This window comes from Zeus faber (genome assembly GCF_960531495.2).
Source record: "Zeus faber genome assembly, chromosome: 2".
NCBI classification, from domain to species: domain Eukaryota; kingdom Metazoa; phylum Chordata; class Actinopteri; order Zeiformes; family Zeidae; genus Zeus; species Zeus faber.
The window spans coordinates 5,410,734-5,431,114 of record NC_137189.1 but is presented as its reverse complement, the minus strand read 5'-3'; positions in this window follow the sequence as shown (position 1 = coordinate 5,431,114).

Genomic DNA, 20,381 nt, shown 5'->3' with positions numbered 1-20,381 from the left:
CCTCTCGAGGTGAAATAAAGGTTGATTGGATAATTTTCCGTCCTAGATCTGTCACATTGAGACTACCAAAATAATAACATAAAAAACTTTATTGTATGATTATGTTATTTCTATTCATGGTTTTATATTTAGCCAAAGGGAGCAGGCCAATGTGCATGTCACAATTAAACTATAATTCACTGCGTCTTAGGAAGAGGAAAGTTCATCTTTCCCTTGCGTTTCGTAGACACCGAAACTATACTTGATGAAGACGAAAATCAAAGATAAAACGCAAATAATTAATAACACGATTCAAATGATTACAATTATTTCCTTAAGTTGTTACAGTTGGTAAAGTTAGAGAAGGTAAGCATCACTTTGATGATTGTCATTGCACTGAAGCACAACTTTTTTTTTTTTTTTACATTTTGCACATGTGGCACATTCATACTTTGGTGTATTTTGTCTTCCATATTGTATTATTGTATATTATTTTATTTAAACTACGCATCAGTAAAACAAGAGAATTATAAATAAAATAAACAATAATCATAATAACATTATCAAAATATCCCAGTATTTGCCACAGAACCCTGACGGAGACAAAAACCCGAGACGTCGCTGAAGCTCCCTCCTCACTACCTCCAGCCGTGAGGCGTTTTTTGTTTCCAAATTACGATCCCCAGTGAGTGCTGGAGCGACGGACGGGGGTTGAGGTGGTGATGGTGGTGGCGGTGGCGGTGTGGAGGTTGGCGTGCCGGCCTGGCTGAAATGGCACGAGTGGGAGCAGAGCAGTGAAAGGCGGTAATGAGACACTGGATCCTAAATGATAAGAGTGTTTATGACGGGGGAGACCTGAGACGCACGGTTAATAATGGAGAGGCTTCAGCTGGACAGACGGTCAGAGCTCCGCTGCCAGCAGGAGCAGTGACAGGACCGACATTTAGAGGCAACAATGGAGAGGGGGCAGACAGAGGGCAAAAGGAGGGCAACCAGAGGGCAAAAGGGGAAAAAGAGGGCAAAGGGAGGAAAGCTGAGGTAAGAGGGAAAACGTCGGTAAATGTACGGGCAAGCGGAGGGCAGACAGGTCAAATGGTGGTAAACAGAGGGCAAACAGAGAGAAAACGGATGGCAAATGGAGGGCAGACAGGTCATATGGAGGGTAAATAGAGGGCAGTGGGTACGGGGACCTGGCGGGCAAGCAGCACTGTGCAGGACATGAGAGGGTTAATGAGTCGCCAACACTTTATGTCAAATCAATGTCTATGTCAAAAGAAGAAATAAAAATAGAGGAATTATTCTTTTCCAGTGGCATGCACGCCGGTGTGAAGGGCCTCTAGAGTGCCCCTACAACAGAGAAAACATTACAAAACAAGAAATGTGTCTGTGTATGTGTGCGTGTGTAGTTGACAAATACATATATCTATGTGAATAAAAGCTTCAGGTAATTGATAGCTGGAAAGTATAGACATGCCCCTACACTGGAGAAAGTGTTATGGACCATCCCCCTTTTCTAGAACAAATGCTATAATTTTGCAGAAAAATGCAAATTGCTAAATGCAACCATATGGCCCTAGATTGCAGGAAATGGTGTTCAGATCTCAGACGCCCCGCCACAGACCTGCTCTGTTTCCACCGGTGAGTGCACTTTCAGATTTTTGCACCTGCCTCTAAAAGGCTCTGTATACGCACCCCACTGTTTTATATTGATCTACATACTTTTTGGTGAACATTTGTCTTCGGTGTTCTCTGGTGTGCAACTGGTGTGAGTGTTGCTGGGTGAGCATTTCATACTGGCAAGATGTGTGCTTTTAAAAGCGCCCAGAGACCAGGGTCGAGGGTGAAGGAGACCTGGTGGCGTGATGATTCACATGCTTCCTTCCAGTGTTACCGTCTCAGGTTTGTGTCCTGATTTGTCTTGAAGTCGATGTTTTCTTTGATCAGAAGAGGAGGAGGAGGAGGAGGAGATGACCAAGCTCAGTAAGACTCACTGGCTCAAAGGGATAAGCTGCTGGAAACGGAGGATCTCAGGATTGTGGAGTTCAGTGATCAATGCCGGGCAAGCTTTTGAAAGGCGGCACCCTGAGGATGCATGTGGTGGTTGGGATGGCTTGAGCAGCCACACCTGGCGCTCGTTGGTTGGGCTAACACGTGGCAGGTTTAAAAACCCTATCCACACACACTCCGTAAAAGAGCCCTGTCATGACAAGCCCCTGGCTGTATCGCAACAACAATAAATCCTGCTGCATTGGGTCTGGGGGGGGGGGGAGTGCTTGGCGACTCCAGGAACGATGACGGTTTCATGAACAAAAACTCACCCGGCATCAAACATCAAAGTTCTCTTCCAGCGACTGATCTCTTTGAGCCACTGAGTGTTATCAGTTTGGCCGTCTCCTCCAGTCCTCCGATTAAAGGAACAGGACTTGGATGGAAGAACCAGAACCTGTGACTACAGTGCTGAAACCTGGCATCTCAACCTGTCTCACCACAAAGTCCTGCTTCTCGGAGATGATCTTCACTGGCTTCTCGTGACATGAGGGTTATTGCTGACAATGAACTCATCACCTCAAACGACAGACGTGTTCAGTGAAGCATGTAGATCAACATACAGCAGTGATGTACAAAGAGCATTTGAGGGGGAGGGGTGAAAATCAGAAATTGGGCACTTCTCACCAGAAGAAGGGTAAGACCCCCTCCCTCCCTCCCTCAGGGAGTTGAAGAAATCATGATTATTTTGAACGTCTGAAACATAATTACCTGCAACAATTGAGTCTTACTGAGCAAGGTCATCTCCTCCTATCATCTTCTGAAGAATTGTGAACCTGTGACAGCAACGCTGGAAGGCAGCGTCCAGACCATCATACCACCAGGTCACCTTCACGCTTGGCCCTGGTCTCCGGGCACTTTGTACATGTCTTGGGGTGCTGCCCACCACATCTCACTCGGCATTGAACCCGCAAGTCCTCCTACAGCGGCTTATCTACTTGAGCCACCAAGTCTTACCAAGGGAGCTTGTCTCCTCCTATCATCCGATTTAAGGAACAATAGTGGTGACTCGAATAGAAAAATCGTGACTTGAACCTGTGGCAATTCCTGATGCCCCTTTGGTCGGAAAAAAAATATAAAATGCCCCTAAAATGCTCGCCACTGTTTTAATTATTATTATTATTATTATTATTATTATTATTTTGTAGTATTATTGAGGGTTAAATAAATTTGACTCAATGGCAATTGTGACAGAAAAGAGGGAGACAATCCTCCATTAATTTAATTAATATTTGTTGCAGTTTGTGACCTGCGGTTGGGTGGAGCAATCCTATTCAGAGGTTATGGGTGGTGAAAATGAACTGTTCTTCCCCGTTTGTTATTGATGAGACCATTAGTGGGATAAACTGTTGGTAACCCCATTTTGTTCACATCTAAATTTGGCCACTGGAGGGGTCGCTTGTGTTGTTGTGCCGTTGTGAGGTCACAGTTACATCATGAGGGTGTACGCCGCTCTAACCGCCTCGAAAGCGAAGTGAATTCATTTCTATAAAGAACCCATTGGAATGATTTGGCCTTGATGATTGGAGGATGCTGGACTCCATTAGCGTCTCTCGACCCTCTCTCTCTCTCTCTCTCTCTCTCTCTCTCTCCCCCTTCACCATCCGCCACTAACCCATTAAAGGTGCGTCCCCTTTCACAATAAAAGCCCTGTCGCATTAGTTCGCTGACAGATAAAGGAAACAGAGCGTTTCCTTCTAAAGCGTACGCGAACACATTGGACCCATTCACTCATCATTCCGCTTTAAACATGCATGTGATAGGAGGAATGGAGGGAGGGTTTTTGGGTCCGGGGCCCCGACGCTGACTCTGTGTCTTTATGTATGTTCCGGTGCAGTCTGCAGGGGCTAACACGCCGCTTGGGGCGCCGCTAAAGCTCAATGAAGCCAGAGCATAAAGACAGAGCGTCCTCCTCACCCTCTTCTTCCTCTTTTTCTTCCCTCTCTCTTCTCTTCTCTTTCCTTCTCTCTCCTCTTGCCTCCTCCTCGTCCTCTCAGCCTTATGTAAGGATGGAAGGAGCACGGTGCAGGACGGTGCAGGACGGTGCTGACGCTGCCCGAGGTGAAAGTGGAGTCTGTGACGTTAAAGGGCTGCTAGGTGCGTTATACTATGTGTGTGTGTGTGTGTGTGTGTGTGTGTGTGTGTGTGTGTGTGTGTGTGTGTGTCTGGAGGGCATAAACTGTATACTGAATGTATGTGTGAGGGTATGTTTGTATATATATATATGTGAATGTGTATATGTGTATATATATATGTATGGTTGTGTTTAAAAGTGTTTATGAAAGTGTACATACTAAATTAATATAATATAGTATTTCAAATCTTCATTATACAGTATATATATATATATAGTCTGTATATGTATAATGGTGTATGAATGTGTACGTATGAATGAATGTTTTGTGAGTGTGTGTGTGTGTATGTGTGTGTGTGTGTGTGTGTGTGTGTGTGTGCGCGCGCGTGTGTGTGTGTGTGTGCGCGTGCGTGCATGCGTGTGTGTGTGTGTGTGTGCGTGCATGCATGTGTGTGTGTGTGTGTGTGTGTGCGTGACCATCCTCCCCAGCAGTGACTGGAAGGTTCTGCAGCAAACTGAGGCGGCGTCGGTCCAACTTCTCTTTACTTATTCATAAACAGAAATCCAGCATTCCTGTCACACTGCAGAAGTAGCGCAAGAGTATGGTGAGTGTGTGTGTGTGTGTGTGTGTGTGTGTGTGTGTGTGTGTGTGTGTGTGTGTGTGTGTGTGTAGTGTGTGTGTGTGTCTGTGTGAGACAAATGATTTGCTCCCGTTAGAATTCTTGTTTATACCGCAGCGTGGCGGCCACATCATGCCTCTTTCTTCTTCCTTCTTGGTGGTTCCTCTCATGTTTAAATCTTCGGGCTAAATCCTTCTATCTGCGGTCCAGAAATGAGCAAAACTCTCCGTGGGCGTTTTGGAGCTCCTCCACCTCCTCCACCCGTTCCTCCATCCCTCCTCCCCCCTCTTCCAGGCGTTAATGGGACATGGATTCACCCTCTGCCCGGGCCCTGGGTTCTGCTGTGGACCTGGACTGAAGCGGAACAGAACAGAACAGAACAGAACAGGCTTTCAACCCAAGACAAGGCGAGCCTCATGAATATTCACGAGCGGGAGCAGCCACCGAAATAGCATTGAAATCAACGCCCCAGAAATCAGAACTTAGAACTTGGAACTTAGAACTCAGAATTCAGTATTCAGAACTCAGAATTCAGGAATCAGGAATCAGAATTCTGGAAGGTGTGCAACCTGGCGCCAGCTGATAATTCCAAGTGGGGAACTCGATCTACATCCATGATGCCTGAGTTGCCGAGTTTGCCGACCTTTGAACTCTAACCCAGGAGAGCTCTGAAATCATTAGGCATCTATTTCGCTATCTATGAGCCTCCAAGTCACTGAATTAGTACATTTGTAGGTAAGGCACATCCACACAAAACAGCTTTTTGACAGACTCCATGTTTTTGTCCATCCGCTTTAAGTTCCTTTTGGACGAAAAGCACCTGAACGGTCTGAAGTCAGAGTGACGATGTCACAGGTGCGACGTTCCGAACTTCCGACAAATCCCTGAATGCACTATAAGAACTCACAACTCCCTCCCAGACACTATGAGAGAAACCGCACAGTAACGTACGCATGGTGCTCTCCCCTGCGACTTTATCTCTCTCTCTCTCTCTCTCTCTCTCTCTCTCTAACTACCCACCCGCCCACACACTTCCAAATGTTAAACCGGGCATGCATGTGCAGAGGCCATGTGCACACACACACACATACACCCACACACCCACAAAGACACACACACACACACACACACACACACACACACACACACTAAAAAACCCAACCACACATTAATTCGCACATTGTCTGAAGGAAGAATTGTGGACTACGTCTTCCCTTTTCCCTTTTCCCCCTTTCGTCCTCTCCTTTGCACAAGGAAATTAAGGAAAAGCGTATGTGTTGGTTCACTGTTCCAATTTGGAGGGGAGTGATTTCGACAGATCTTTCGCGATGAATCATCATAGGGGCTCCTCGTCCAGACACATCCTGGAACACAGCGTAATGTGGGCTGACCCCGGCGCGACCCCACCAAATTGAATTGAGGCAGCCCGCTCGGCAGAAGTGCTCTGTTTGATGTGGGAATTTGACGTACGTTGCGCTCTCATTTGTATTTATGAGTCAGCTCTCTTCCGCCGCACGCTCAGACGGCCCCGTGGAGCCCACGTGGGCCGCCGGCGCCGCCGGCCACACCTGCCTTGGCGCTGCATAGTAGGCGCTGCAGTTTGGACCCAGCTCCTGATCGTACATCAGAGCGACAGCCTCCACTAGGGCACTGACGTTCCACAGTCTACCGTGAAGAAATGATCCTCAGATCCTTTTTTTTGCAGAGCTCACAATGCATCGAAGGCAGAGTTTTCTAGCCTTTTTTTCTGCCACAGCAAACTTTTTACAACAAACAACCCCACGGCACTGAACAGCTATCCTGTTGACTGCTAAAAACGACTTGTGACGATTCGTTCGTATCAAACAACTCTTTTAAATAACTAAAATGGTGGTTTGCGAGTCAACTCACAAACTGAAAATAATTTCTGAGGACTCAATTAGTCCATGGTGAAACAGGTCTTGACGTTCGGCATAATCCATAGTGATTGGGACCGATTTACTCTTTGCATTCCACCAAAATGAATAATATGGACAGAATGAAATGATTCTCCCATTCACAACTTTAAAATGACTCTTCTGAGTCGCAAAAAACAAACCACTCTTTTTACTGAGCGACTCGTCAGGAACGAATCTCGAAAGGAGTCGAACCTTTTGTCACGGCCGACCCTGTGAAACTGGATCTTGTTTTGATCAACACAGAGCTGCTGTGTCTGGATGAATTAGTGGCAATTTTGAACTTGCAACACAAGAGCTAGTTTCCATTGTTGATGTATTTGAAGTGGGATTTGAAACATTTCCACAGTGTTTGAATAAATACTGAGGGTCTGAGAGTTGCCAGCACGTCCTTTCATACGACGGGACGGAACGGGAACTAAATAAATGTGGGGCGGCGTCGGGGAGTCCACATTCGTCACGTCAGCCGACGTGCTTGGTTCGCTCACTTCAGATCCTATAATTGCTGTTTGAAAAATAAAAGATCCTCATATTCACAGTACAGGTCGTTTTTTTTGTTTTATATCATATTTATGAAATGTGGGAATGAAGGCGCGGGAGGAGAAAATGAGCTCCATCGTAGTTTCGGTATCGTGGCCCGCAGGATAAAAACAGAAGTTCTGTGAGATGACGAACAGTCGGTGCTTTAAAACCGTTAGGAGCCGCAGAATGCTGTTTATAATAGTGTTGTTATCTACATTCAATTCTATGAGCAAATATTTACCGCTGGGTTTTGAGAATGGCCCCTGTAGCCCAAATGTGGACATGTAAATCTAATTTGCATCATTCCTTATATTTGACTCACAAATTTCCCAGCAAATAACCCAAAACTATTTTCCATCATAATCCAAACAACAGGTATGATATCGTCTGTACAGCTGTCAGCTGCAGCAAAGCAAAAACAAACTTTATGGGAAGATGTCTCAAGATTTTAAAAGGGACCTATTATGCTCCTTTTCAACAAGTTAATATAGGTCTCTGAGGTCCCAAAAACATGCTTTTGTAGTTTTTAATGCTGAAATACCACTCAGATTATGCATTCAAGCCATTGAAACATGCCTCAAAACCCTCTGTCCAAAACAGGCTGTTTCGGTTTGTGTAGCTTTAAATGTAAATGAGCAGCCAGGCCCCTAGTTCTGTGCCAATGGAGTTTGAGCACAAGTTCCTGGTTCTGTGAGCCGATGGGGTTTCGTCGTCTCACATTTACTCCGGGTTTCGTTGTATTAATTTCATAAACTTTCACAGATTTCACCATATCAGTCCACTGAAATCTGTTTCTGAACAAATTTGACGGAGAAATAAACAATCCAGTCGCTGCATCTTCACTCATTTTAGATCTACAAGGCCTCATTTGAAAGTTTGTTTTGACTTTTGCTGTTCCCTGTAAACGTCTGAAAATAAAATAAAATAAAATAAAAACATCTACAATAAAAACACTATTTTTATTGGTTTTGTTTGGAGAAACGCACAGCGGATCATGCAGCCTACAGTCTATCCAACGAATACTTTTTTTAAAATATTGTAAAGAAACACAGCAGAAATGTTTTTCAAACACTTATATTTCCATCGTCGGCAGTTTCTTCACAGACAATCGGTATTAATTCCTCTTTGTTTTAAAAGATTTGTGCTGGTGCTTGAACCCATGGAAATTTTTTTCTTCTTAAATTCTGGCTAAATGACATATGCAACATAATTCAGTCATAGGTCCACAACTAAAAGGCTGATACACATAGTTCCGGTCTCCACGGATAGCTGAGAGGCTCGGAATATGGATCCAGTGAACACAAAAACGTAGAAAATTAAGATGGAACAAAGCAAAACACGTTGATTTTCAGTCCTAGAAAAGGGTGCGAAATTGTAAAAATCAGATCAGGGGGAATGTCTTCTGCTCCTTGGCAGTCATTTTGGAGATATAACACGAAGAAGTATAGGACCTGCAACGTGAGAAATTAAGTCAATTACCAAACACTTAATTCATTCATGTACACAAAGAACATGAAGGGAAGGAGTGAGGGGGGAAATAGTGCAAGTGATCAAGAGGACGAGAGAGAGAGAGAGAACGAAGGATGGAGAGAGAGAGGAGAGAGAGAGAGAAAGGGGGGGGGGGGACCCTGGCTTTCTCAGATCGGCAGCTCTCAGGGCCACACTTGTCTTTTGGGGGAAAATGAAAGACGCTTTGGTTCTCGCTCAGTGTTTCCTTTCCTTTCCTTTTCCTTTTTTTCGGGGGGAGAGATTCCCTCGAAAGAAAAAAAGAAAGAAAGAAAAGCAGCCAGCCAGTCAGACCGCATGCTTTGATGTTTGAATCGTGGTGTTGATGCAATGCGTGTGTGTGTGTGTGTGTGCGTGTGTGTGTGCAGGGTGAATGGGTGCATTGCCCTTCATTGCTTTTGAAAAGGCGGATGTGACATAACTTCAAATGCAGCAAAATGCATGTGACATGAAAAGCACCTGAAGGCATCGCAGGCTCAGTCGCTGAAGCAAAGGGGGTTTTCTGCTAAAAGCCATCTGAGAGGCAGCCATCTTGTCTCCCTTCATGGAAATAATACCCGGAAATAATATTCCTTTCTACTTGGTTGCATCCCCATTGGTCACTGAGTGTGTTTGCTTTACTGTACTTGTGAGGACCCATCTACGAATTGACTCATTTTTGGTTTAGAAGTGCACCGGAAACACGGTCCTCCCTTTCGGTATCAAGTGTATTTACTAGGACCTAACTTTGATCCCAGTACGAGAATGTGTCTGTTTGTTTGTGCATATTTGTGCATATGCACCCACCCCCAGTGTGCAGTAGGTGGAGTGGGGGTGGGGTTCCAGGCAGGTCACCCACAGTAAACACACTTAGGCCCGATAAAGGACAAAACAGTCTCATTAGCGCTGGCACCACACTTCCTCTTTACTCTCTTCCTCGTTATATTCTCCCCCAAACACCGGGAAAACAACAACAAGCCACCAAAGCTTCTCTCCTCTGTCTTGATGGAAAGCCGGTGCAGCGGGAGGGTTTCTCCGCCTCTGATGGTGAAGCTGGAGGAGGAAGCTACGCTACCTGTCGGCTCCGTCAGCTTCCTGTCTGCAGCAGCCAATTAGGACTGCAGCCAAGCGGCGTGGCGGGCTGCCTCCTTCCCACTCCGCTGGTTCCGGGTCCCGTGCACGTGCACACGCACACGCACACACACACACACACACACACACACACACACAAATATGTGTGTACCTAAACCCTGCACACAAATACACACACTGACAGACAAATATGAGTTTTACTCTTGAACACACACATTGCCACACACACACACGCACGCACACGCACACACCACCCTGCACAGGCACACAAACACACAAATATGAGTTTTACAATTGGACATAAACACACACATAGAAACTTGTATAATCACATGCCTCACAACCTCCAACCTGCACGAACACACACACACACACACACACAGTAAAGAAGTGTAAACACGCATCTAAGTATCAAAACACACACAGGATTGATTGTGTATATGTTTTGTGTTTCTGTGTGAGTGTGCATGTGCACTCACACAACACAACACACAACAGCGTCTGCACGTTGGAGAAAGTCCCTCGTAAAAAGCTGCATCGCAGGAGGATCCTCAGCATCCGTCAGAGCCACAGACGCCAGTTGGTCATTTTACTACATTTTCATATTGAGCCTCGTGCAGAGTGCACGTGATAAATCCTCCATGGAAAACCACTGATACGGTGGCAGACAGATAAACAGAGAGAGAGAGAGAGAGAGAGAGAGAGAGAGAGAGAGAGAGAGAGATACCTGAGAGAAGCCGAACACCGCAGCACGTGAGGCCAGTAAACCTTGAAAATACAAACTACAGGGTTCATTTTTAAGATTTTTCTGGCTTTTGGAGATGAAATGAGCGGCCTGGGATTGCACGTTTGTGTACACACTTTGTGTACTACTGTCTGTGTATTTCCAATACAATCCTTTTTTGTCTCTCGGGAAAAGAGATCCTCTGTTGGTCAGTGGAGCCGGATTGGGGGCAAGAGGTGGCAATTCCAGACCAAAAGGCAATGACGGCAGCGGTGGAAGAAGTACTCAGAAGTACAAATAGAACTTACTCCACTCATTAGTGGAGTAAAAGTACCACATTGACATTTTCTACTCTAGTAGTAAGAGTACATAAGTAGCTGCTCTTGGTGGTGATTAAAGTATTAAACGTTAAAGTACTTGTCGTATCCAGTGTCCTGTGGGAGAAGAATAATACGGACTGTGCCATTTGATTGGTTTAGTGGATTTGGTTACACTCCCTCCTCTAAAAGTCGAAAATCTCCAAATCTAAATACACTTAAGTAAGTACAGAAAGTAGAAATGCACTTAAACACAACAACAAAGTACTTTCCACCAGCATCACCGCTTGCCAGGCCCAGAGCGGCTCATCTGCAGCACAGGTTTTCCTCAGTCTCGCCAAAAATAAATGACCCTGCAGGCTGCAGTGTGGTCAATGTTAAATCCTCTCTTCTCTCTCTGCGTCTGTTCCTCCCAGTTTGTTCACCCCCCGCCTCCTGCGTTTGATGTTAACTTATGGACGTACGCATTTTGCCTTCTCTTACACAATCAGCATCAAATGGGGCACACCCACGCGCCGGGCCTTCTGCAGCGTGAACACACACATGCACGCACGCATGCACGCACGCAAACGCACACGCATGTACGCATGCATGCACAAATAGATGCAAACACACAATCTCTCTCCCTTCAACACACAAATATTAGACACACAGAGGGGTTAGCAGGGATATAAGTAATTTAGTGCAGTGTGACACGTTCACGGTCTAATTAGCCCCAGTGTTGCAGTAAACAAGTCCCAATGACCCTCCGGTTCTGGTTACTCATGAAGTATGGATGGAGGGGAGGATGGACGGATAGACCAGGCCGCCACTCATCAGTCAGGACACGGCTCGTCACTCCATTAGGTCCAGAAGAACTCATATATATATATATATATAGTTTGGATATATATATATATATATATAGAGAGAGAGAGAGAGAGAGAGAGAGAGAGAGAGAGAGAGAGAGAGAGAGAGACACACACTTTATATCAGCATGGAGATTCAAAACAGCAGCAGCAGAACCACTGGTCAGGAGGAGGTATACAGGAGGACACACTCTGCTGCTCTCTTTGAACTGCCGATACTACCGTGTGTGTGTGTGTGTGTGTGGACGGTGGCTAATGATGCGCATCAAAGCAGCATCTACATGTGCACAGGTGTGTTTACCCTGTGTGTGTGTGTGTGTGTGTATGTGCGTGTGTCCGGGCATGTGTGTTGGGAAAACGAACATTGTGCATAGAGGATCCACGTCCGCAGAGATGGTGCAGAGAACAGATTCTCCTGACGCTGGGATGGGGATTTTCCTCCTCTCTCCCTCCATCCCTCTCTCCCTGCTTGCAGTAACAGACGTGCCCAGCGAGGTGTGATCAGACCTCGGTGCCTTCATCTCTACCCCTCTCTCATCAGCTGGAAGGCTTCAGCAGCAGGGTGCCCCAGATACACAGAGCCTTCCTACTCCTCCTCTTCATCCCCCTCCTCCTCCTCCTCTTCGTCCAACGGCCAACCCACAGTGGAACACTACTGACACCTGCTGGCCGTAAGTGAGTACTGCAACTATGTATCTGGAGCACCCCCAAAAGAAAAAAAAAATGCAAGAATTCTGGCGTAAAAAAGGTCTACTCTTTGTTAAAAAAATAATAATAATATATGTATATACATGTGTGTATATATATATATATATATATAAAATATATATCATATGAATATAAAAATATCATATCAAAATACAAATGTGGTTTCGAATAAAAAAAGTGATATATCATAAAATCACAAAAAATATATATATATATATATATATATATCTTCGATCATACATTATCAATCCTTAGTCAGGCTGCAGCTTTGAGCATAGATTTTTTTTAAATAATTTTTATTACGATACTTCATAAATACTTGTCTCATGGTACCGTCATACATGAGCCAAGCACTGGATCAAGGTTTACAGCTAAAAAGCCTCAGAGAGATTTATTCACAAATGCCATTTCACCAAGGTCTCAAGGTCCACTCAGGAGAAACATGAACTCTGGCGAATTGTGGACATTCAGCCTCCTCGTCTGATCCACGGGATTAAAAAGAACAAAAGAAGATTTTGGATCTAAAATGGCATAAAGAATCACCATCCCCCAAACTGCAGTTAATGCACGGCATATTACATGTGGTCATCGACCCATAACGTGTGACTGTTATCAGCACCTTGCCCTCCAAATGCATTGTGGGATACATTTCCCAGCGTGCAGTGTTTGTATACTATGACACTTCACGGGATGTATTATATCATCCTGGAACGTCTCACATATAGTCAGCACATTTCACATCCCATTTCAGAAATGGTGACCATGTCGGCAACCATGCATGGGCTTTTGGTTGCCAAGACTGACAAAACGGTGGCCAAATTTTAATTGTTTTCTATAACTGGGTGAGATTGGTCGATGGATTTGACGGTTCAACAGGTTGACGAGGCAACTACGAAAGGACACGATAACCACTAACTGAGCGTACTTAGAAGTGTACTAGTACGCATGTGATTGCTCTGAGTTCTCTTTTTATTATTAATATTAATAATAAACACCTCGACCCCTCCAATTCCAATCCCTAATTTAAAGGAGGGAGGAGGCAGAGCTTCTGGGGGAGAAACATCTGATTTACTCTTCGTCCGAACTTTAAGGACGTGCAGCAACGCGACCACTTTCGGTGTGAGACTCCAACTTGTGCGTGAACAAAGACCGCTCACATTCAGACGTGAAATCGTAAATTGGACGGATCGATCGGCTTCCCGCGCGATGCTCGGTAATGGAGGGGCTGTTTTCGGGACCCGGGACGATGGATGGATGGATGCATGGCCGGCGGATCAATCCCATGGCCCCCGGTGCTAATCTCGTGAGTGGTTCTCTGGCAGAAAAGAGGGTGAATGAGAGCAGACTGAAAGAGCCATTATGAAATAGGAGCAGGTCAGCGCTTTTTGGATTTATTTTTTTTACGAAATAAGTCGCCTCTGCGTCCGGATGGACACAGAGTTTCAGCGAGGGAGGGAGGGAGGGAGAGAGTTTGGACGGAGCTTCCGTGGGATTAATACTGACATGCAGACATCCTTCTTTTTCCATTTCAATAACTAATTAAAGTTTCAGTCTTCCATCTCCTCCTCCGCCTTTCACTTTAAATGGAGGAAAAAGGGGGAGAAAGAAAGAATCAGCTTAACCAGATCCATGTGGTGCGATACTGGTGGGGTCTGGATGTGACCTGGGACCGGCCCCTATGGAGAAAATCACTATTTCTGAACGATGACCCCGATATGACACAGTGGCGATATTTTGGATGATGAATATAGGCGCTTTCATAAGATGTTTACAGACAAGAAATATTTCAGAAACAACCTATGAAATAACAATGAAGTTGAGAAAATCGCATATTTTTAATCACAATATGACGGATAGCCAAACACAATAGATATAACGATAACTTTATATTGTGATATACAACTATATACAACTACAACATTACATTTCACTGCATATTTGTATGAAAGTATGTATATGTATGTGACAAAGAAAAATCTTGAATCTTGAACTATATATTCAAATATGATAATCGCAATACATCAGTATATTTATATATATTGGGACAATAGAGACACTATATCCATAAATCTTTAAATATTTATATATCAATAAATCGTAGATATATATCTATATATTATGTTGTATGTATATATATATATACACATACATAGACACACACACACAAATATGTAATGAATTATGGATAACACCAATCAGCCACAACATTAAAACCACCACTAAGAACCACTAATATTGTGTAGCTCCCCCTCGATCCCCCAAACAGCTCTGACCCGTGGAGGCATGGACTCCACAAGACCTTTGAAGGTGTCCTGTGGTATCTGGCACCAAGATGTGAGCAGCAGATTCTTTAAGTCCTGGAAGTTGTGAGGTGGGGCCCCCATGGATCGGGCTTGTTGTTCCAGCACATCCCACAGATGCTCCATCGGATTGAACCCTAACCCCGGCCATCCACATGATGTAGAAGAAAACATGATTCATCAGACCAGGCCACCTTCTTCCATTGCTCCATGGTCCAGTTCTGACGCTCACGTGACCATTGTTGGTGCTTTGGGCGGTGGACAGGGGTCAGCATGGACACTGTGACCAATCTGCGGCTATGCAGCCCCAAACATAGCAAGCTGCGATGCATTGTGTGTTCTGACACCTTTCTATCATAGCAGCATTAACTTTTTCACCAATTTGTGCTGCAGTAGCTCTTCTGTGAAATCGAACCAGACGGGCTAGAGTTCACCCCCCACGTGCATCGATGAGCCTTGGGCGCCCATGACCCTGTCACCTGTTCACCGGTTGTCCTTCCTTGGACCACTTGTAGTAGGTACTAACCACTGCATACCAGGAACACCCCACAAGACCTGTCTTCACCTGTCACTGGTTTAATGTCGTGGCTGTATCGTGTCTCTATTGTCTCATTAGCTGCGACAACATGTAATAACTTAGAATCAAATCAATTTAAAACTCCATTGTCTTTTTAATGTGCATATTTAGACAAGTCTTTTCATATGACCAAAACAAGGACAAAAAACTTCATTACCTGTACATGCATTGGCACGACAACGCACCTATTTCGCCATCACACACAATGAGAAAAAAAACGAAACCTGAAAACCTTTTTTTTTTTTATACTACATCCATAAAAACAAAGTATACAAAAAAGAAAACCCGTGCAAGAAACTATCCGTAAAAATTTGACTTGTCCACCGTAAAGGCCCCACTGAGGTTTTGACACTTTTCTTTTAAGCTCACGTGGAGCCCCAAGCACCTCTTATGTTATTACTTAATACTTTTAGCTATGCATTGCAGAGAACTGGGAGGATTGTAAAATGCAACGTAAAGGAGAAAAACATCCACTTCATCAAATGGAACTGTGTACATATGCGCAAACCCACTTTTTTCCCCTCAATTTTCTCCACAATAGAATATATCATCATTCAGGTTCAATTGGACGGGTTGTACAAGAGAGGAACCCCCTGTTTTTTTTAAATGTATTGTTGTACATAAATACTGCAATCAAGACACACATATAAACACACACACACACATATTCAGTACACACACACACACACAGAATTATTAGGCAAGTGAGTATTTTGACCATATAATAATTTTTATGCATATTTTCCAACACCAAGCTGTATAAACTTGAATGCTTATTGGATTTAAGCATATCAGGTGATGTGTATTTGTGTAATGAGGGAGAGTGTGGAGTGTTGAGAAAAAAAGATGCAAATTAACTGCCAAAGATTTGAGAAGAATCAAATGTGAAGCTAAAAGGAACCCATTATCCTCCAGTGCTGTCATATTCCAGAACTGCAACCTACCCGGAGTGCCCAGAGTATGTGGTTCAGTGCTCAGTGACATGGCCACGGTAAGGAAGGCTGAAACCAGACCACCACTGAATAAGACACATAAGTTGAGACGTCAAGACTGGGCCAAGAAATATCTGAGGACAGATTTCTCAAAGGTTTTATGGACTGATGAGATGACAGTGACTTGACGAACCAGATGGATGGGCCCGTGGCTGGATCAGTAATGGGCACAGAACTCCACTTCGACTCAGACGCCAGCAAGGTGGGGGTGGGGCACTGGTATGGGCTGGTATTATGAAGGATGAGCTAGTTGGACCTTTTTGGGTTGAAGATGGACTCAAAATCAACTCCCAAACCAACTGCCAGTTTTTAGAAGACACTTTCTTCAAGCAGTGGTACAGGAAAAAGTCTGCATCTTTCAAGAAGACCATGATTTTTACGCAGGACAATGCTCCATCGAATGCATCGAAGTACTCCACTGCGTGGCTAGTCAGTAAAGGCCTTAAAGATGAAAGAATAATGACATGGCCCCCTTCCTCACCTGACCTAAACCCTATTGAGAACTTCTGGGCCCTTCTTAAACGTGAGATTTAGGGTGAAGGAAAACAGTACACGTCTCTTGAACAGTGTCTGGGAGGCTGTGGTTGCTGTTGCACAAAAAGTTGATTGTCAACAGATAAAGAAACTGCCAGACTCCATGAATGGAAGGCTTTTGAATGTTATTGAGAAGAAGGGTGGCTATATTGGTCACAACAATTTTTTTTTTTTTTTAAATGTCAGAAATGTTTATTTGTAAATTTTGAGTTGTTTATTATTCTCACTTCAACAAGTGAGATGGGAAATTTTTCATTTTTCATTTAGTTGCATAATTCTGCACACTAATAGTTGCCCAATAATTGTGCACACATAGATATTCTCCTAAGAGAGGCAAAACCTCACTTTTACTTTCTTAAATATTCAGGTTTGAGGTTTATTAACATTTTGGATTGACCGAGAGCACTGTAGTTGTTCAATAATAAAATGAATCCTCAAAAATAAAACTTGTGTGTACATATATATATATATATATACACATACACACACACACACACACACACATATACTGTACATATATATACACACACACACACACACACACACACACACACACACACATATGTACTCACCGGCCACTTTATTAGGTACACCTGTTCAATTGCTTGTTAACACAAATATCCAATCAGCCAATCACATGGCAGCAACTCGTTGCATTTAGGCATGTAGACATGGTGAGGATGACTTGCTGAAGTTCAAACCGAGCATCAGTATGGGGAAGAAAGGGCATTTAAGTGACTTTGAACGTGGCACGGTTGTTGGTGCCAGACGGGCTGGTCTGAGTATTTCAGAAACTGCTGACCTACGGGGATTTTCACACACAACCATCTCTATGGTTTAGAGAGAATGGCCGAAAAAGAGAAAATGTCCAGTGAGCGGCAGTTGTGTGGGCTTGTTGAAAAATGGCTTGTTGATGTCAGAGGAGAATGGGCAGACTGGTTGGAGATGATAGAAAGGCAACAGTAACTCAAATAACTACTCATTACAACCAAGGTACGCAGAAGACCATCTCTGAACGCACAACACTCGGAACCTTGAAGCAGATGGGCTACAGCGGCAGAAGACCACACCGGGTGCCACTCCTGTCAGCTAAGAACAGTAAAATGGGGCTACAATTCGCACAGGCTCACCAAAGATGGACAATAGAAGATGTGAAAAACGTTGCCTGGTCTGAGGAGTCTCCATTTGAGCTGCGACATTCAGATGGTAGGGTCAGAATTTGGCGTAAACAACATGAAAGCATGGATCCATCCAAATCATCTCAAACTGGTTTCTTGAACATGACAATGAGTTCACTGTACTCCAATAGCCTCCACAGTCACCAGATGTCAATCCAATAGAGCATCTTTGGGATGTGGTGGGACGGGAGATTCGCATCATGGATGTGCAGCCGACAAATCTGCAGCAACTGCGTGATGCTATCATGTCAATATGGATCAAAATCTCTGTTGGACCAAAATGTTTCGAACACTTTGTTGAATCTATGCCACGAAGAATTAAGGCAGTTCTAATGGTAAAAGGGGGTCCAACCCGGTACTAGCAAGGTGTACCTAATAAAGTGGCTTGGGAGTGTGTACACACACACACACTCTATGTATGTATGTATGTATGTATGTATGTATAAACACTACTCACAAAAGTTAGGGATATTTGGCTTTCAGGTGAAATTTATGGAAAACGTAAAAAGTTCACCCCACAGTGATATTATATCATGAGAGTAGGGCATTTAAGTAGAAGCATGCAATGGTGATTTCCTCATCTCAAACAATTTATTGAAACAAAAGCCAACAACAGTGGTGGGTATAACACAACAAAAAATGTCTCAATAACTTGTCATGTGCCCTTGAGCATCAATTACAGCTTGAAAACCACGTCTCATGCTGTTCACAAGTCGACTTATTGTCTGCTGAGGCCTGGTCCCCCACTCTTCTTGAAGGGTGGTCCTCAGGTCATTGAGGTTCTGGGGCACAGAGTTACGAGCCTCTACACGGCGACTCAGCTGATTCCATAGGTTTTCTATGGGATTCAGGTCTGGAGAAAGTGCAGGCCACTCCATTTGAGGTGCCCCAGTCTCCAGCAGCCGTTCCCTAATGATGCCACCTCCATGAGCTGGAGCATTGTCGTCCATGAAGATGAAATTAGGCCTGTGTTGTTCATGCAGGGGCACAATGAATGGATTAATGATGTTATTCAGGTAGTATGGGCTTGTCACTGTACCATTCACAAAGTGTAGGGCAGTTCTGTATTGACTAGACACACCTGCCCACACTGTAACACCACCACCACCAAAGGCTCGTCCGGTGACAAGTTGCTGATGCATAGCGCTCTCCTTGACGTCTCCAACATCTTTTCATCAGAGAACAGCACTGAGGCCACTGGTCCCTCGTCCAGCGTAAATGCTCCCTGGTCCATGCAAGACGATGATGCCTGTGCCTGGTGGTGTGGTCAGGTACCCTTGCAGGTCGTCTAGCACGTAGACCACGCTGATGAAAATGGTTTTGAATGGTCTGTCGTGACACTTGGGTGCCTCTCACCTCCCTTAAATGTGCCTGGAGTTGAGTGGCATTCATCATCCGGTTCCACAGGGCACTGTTCACAATGAAGCGCTCATCAGCCTGGGATGTGGTCAAAGGACGTCCACTTCTATGTCTTTCTGTGACTCTTCCAGTGTCTCTGTATCTCTGTTGCAACCTGCTGATGACACTCTGTGACACTCTAAGCTCAGTGGCCACTTCCCTCTGAGAACATCCAGTTTGAAGCCTCTCAATGGCGAGGTACTGTTGATCAGTTGTTAGGTGTCGTCTTGGTCTCATGATGTCAAAATGTGAACAGCATGATGAAGAGGACTGTTTAATTGAACAGCTGTACATGTGCATTCAAAAGTTTAGAGAAGGTCAAATTAAGTTCATCTGTAAAGGTTATAGTGCATTTTATCTTCATCCTGAAATTTCACCTGAAAACCGAATATCCCTAACTTTTTGTGAGTTGCGTAATATATATATATATATATATATATATATATATATATATATATATATATATTCAAGGGAAAGGATAGAGTGTGGCTAAAAGGATAACACAGGAAGGAAGTTTAAAAAAAAGGTATATACTGTAAATAAAAAAAGAAAAAGAAATTCCCCACCGGAATAGATTTAATACTTTCCCACCATAGAAGTTAGTTTCCAGTATTTTATGTTATTTGAAGATTTGACCCCAAAAATGACTGTCCAAACAGACACAAACCCCAAGAGATGAATTGTTACTGACCTGAAAAACGTTGCAACTTGTTCGTGACTTCCTTCCAAAATTTAAAACTATATTCAACACTTAAGCATCGGTCCAAAACAACCAAGACCAAATAAATGAGAAACAGAAGATATAAAAAAACAAAGTTGAGCTCCAGCTTGAGGCACTATCAGACACATGGTAACGGAGGGAGACAGTGGAACAAACCCAAAAACACATCATCACGACCACAACCACCCACAGAGTAATACCGTTCAAATAACATACTACTCTAAGCTCGTTGGAAGTAGTACTGTTTGGCAATTTGAAATATTCATTTGTTTTTCTTTCTTGGAGTGCTCTTGTCTCTTCAGTTTCCATTTTTAAAAAGGACCAGACCAGTG